The sequence below is a fragment of the Hemiscyllium ocellatum genome, chromosome 13, assembly GCF_020745735.1.
Source record: "Hemiscyllium ocellatum isolate sHemOce1 chromosome 13, sHemOce1.pat.X.cur, whole genome shotgun sequence".
Classification (NCBI taxonomy): Eukaryota; Metazoa; Chordata; class Chondrichthyes; order Orectolobiformes; family Hemiscylliidae; genus Hemiscyllium; species Hemiscyllium ocellatum.
In genome coordinates this window covers 81,523,382-81,526,635 of record NC_083413.1, presented here as the reverse complement: position 1 = coordinate 81,526,635, position 3,254 = coordinate 81,523,382, and positions in this window count along the sequence as shown.

The window sequence follows — 3,254 nt, the reverse complement described above, 5'->3', positions numbered from 1 at the left end:
GGAACTGGATGGTGGTGGGAGGGGCGTGTTGTCAGGAGGAGCGAGAGGCAGCAGCAACATGGGACAGGCCACAGGGTCAGAGGGACTGGGACAGAAGGAGAAAGCAAAGGCAAGTGTGTGTCTGTGTAAGACAGCTCAGTCACTGTACAGCCTCAAGGCAGCCAACTGAGATGGGCTCCTACTTATTTCAGGCTATTCCATGTCTCAGGGTTATTCCAACAGCAACAGAGGTCGTGGGTATGGCATTTACCCGAATCAACCTGTTCGGAGATGGTGCTGCACAGGCGTGCAACCCACTTAATGCAATATCTTTGTGGCTGGTTTCTAAAGACTAATGGTAGGGAGAATGGCACTGAGGTGGTGATCTGGAGCCTGGAGGTGCCGGTGTTGGACTGGGGTGGACAGAGTTAAAAGTCAAAAGTCAAAGACTGTGGAGCTGGAAAAGCACAGCCAGTCAGGCAGCACCAGGAATATTGGTATAGATTAGACTTAGTGTGGAAACAGGCCCTTCGGCCCAACAAGTCCACACCAACCCCGCCGAAGCGCAACCCACCCATACCCCTACATTTACCCCTTACCTAACACTACGGGCAATTTAGCATGGCCAATTCACCTGACCCGCACATCTTTGGACTGTGGGAGGAAACCGGAGCACCCGGAGGAAACCCACGCAGACACGGGGAGAACGTGCAAACTCCACACAGACAGTCACCTGAGTCGGGAACTGAACCCGGGTCTCAGGCGCTGTGAGACAGCAGTGCTAACCACTGTGCCACCGTGCTGCCCCGAATATGAAGGGCTTACGCTTGAAACATCGATTCCCCTGCACCTCAGATGCTGCCTGACTGGCTGTGCTTTTCCAGCACCTCACTCTTTGACTCATCTCCAGCATCCGCAGTCCTCACTTTCACAAAGTTAAAAATCACACAACACCAGGTTATAGCTATGATAGATGATGAAGGAGCAAAGCTCCGAAAGCTAGTACTTCCAAATAAACCTGTTGGACTATGACCTGGTGTTGTGTGATTTTTAAATGTGATCTGGAGTGACAGAGCACTCTGTGGGCTGAATGGCCTCTTATGTGGGGGGTCAGGATGCAAGCTTGAACTTGGCCACCCTTCTGTCAGTTAGCCACCGAATTGATAGTCCATGCAGCACATTATCAGATGTGCACAGACAGCAGTTGGAGCAGTGAGTGAACCTGTTTCTGGACTGTAATCCCATCCTGCCAAGAAACCCAAAATCTACACCATGCTTTCTCCTCTGACTGTTGTCCTCACGTGCTAGCAGACTGTATCCTGAGTTCTAGGACTATTTATACAAAAACTGCTGGTGAGAAATCAAGAGGCAAAAGTACTCACCGACTGTTCACTCTATCTTTAGAAGGTGAATGCAACAGTTGTATATGTCACGTGACCAGATGTCACACGGTCAAATCTCCAGGAATGTTTCCAGTTTGAGTTGGCATCCCTGAATTATTAGTCTGCTTTTAAATCGTTCGAGGAATACATATTCTCTACAAAACTGAAGATTAGATTACATTACTTACAGTGTGGAAACAGGCCCTTCGGCCCAACAAGTCCACACCAACCCGCCGAAGCGCAACCCACCTATACCCCCACATTTACCCCTTACCCAACACTACGGGCAATTTAGCATGGCCAATTCACCTGACCCGCACATCTTTGGACTGTGGGAGGAAACCGGAGCACCCGCAGGAAACCCATGCACACACGGGGAGAACGTGCAAACTCCACACAGTCAGTCGCCTGAGTCAGGAATTGAACCCGGCTGTCAGGCGCTGAGAGGCAGCAGTGCTAACCATTTGAAGATGCACTTTTCTTCAAATACAGCCATTGCATCTTTTATTAACATCTGAGAGGGAAGGTGGGAATAAACTCTGAATACATTGTAAAATACTTTGGGAAAGGTAAATCCAGGAAGAATTTAAACGGAATTCTTAAGAGTAGGACAAAAGGACACAGATTCAAACTAAAATGTAGTTTTTAAGAACACCATTCGGAAACCATTTTTTAGCTGCTCTCCACCAAGATTGATTCCGTGGCTTGATGGTAACAGTAAAGTTTAGGATATGCAGGGCCATGAGGTTTCAGATTGTACTAAATTATGATTCTGCTGCTGATGGTCCACAGCACCTCATGGATGCCCAGTCTTAAGTTAAAAGATCCATTCAAAGTCTGTCCTATTTGGCATGTATCACATAACAGGATGGTGGTTGTTTTTAATATGAAAGTGGGGTTTCATATCCACAAGGACTGTGTTGTGGTCCCTCTTACCAATCTTCCAGATAGATGCATCTGCAGCAGGCTTATTGGTGAGGATGAAGTCAAACGTTTTTCTCTTATCGGTTCTCTGACCCTGCATCAATAGCCTTTAGGATTCAACCAGCTCAGAAATGCTGCTGCCATTCTGTGGTGGACGTTGAAGTACCCCACCCATTTTGTGCCCTTGTTACCCTGAATGCTTCCTGCAAGTGTTGTTCAACATGGAGGACATATTCGTCAGTTCAGGGAAGACCAAGCATAATCAATAGATTTCCTTGTCCATGTTCAACCTGATGCCTCAAGACTTTATGGTATCCAGAGTTAATGGTGCACACTCCCAGGTCAACCCTCTGACACTGTGTCACCACCTCTGCTAGGCCTAGCTGCTTGGACTAGACATATCCAGGGATGGTGGTGTCTATGACACTGTAAGGTATGATTCTGGGAGTATGACTGTCAGGCTGTTGCTTAACTAGTCTGAGACAGCTCTCCTAATGTTAACATTAGCCCCAGATATTAGTAAGGAGGATTTTGGAGGATCAGTAGCTGGTTTGCTATTTTCATTTCCTGTGCCTAAGTAATTGCTAGATGATCGGTTTGGTTTAATTTCTTTCTTTAGACTTTGCAGCAATTAGATTAGATTAGATTTACAGTGTGGAAACAGGCCCTTCGGCCCAACAAGTCCACACCGACCCGCGGAAGCGAAACCCACCCATACCCCTACATTTACCCCTTACCTAACACTACGGGCAATTTAGCATGGCCAATTCACCTGACCCGCACATCTTTGGACTGTGGGAGGTACCCGGAGGAAACCCACGCTGACACGGGGAGAATGTGCAAACTCCACACAGACAGTCGCCTTCCCGACTCAGGCGGGAAGAACTGCCGAATAGAACTGAGAAGCTGCTAGGCCATTTCAGAAAGCAGCTAAGAGAGAACCACACTGCTGTGACTCATATAAGTCAT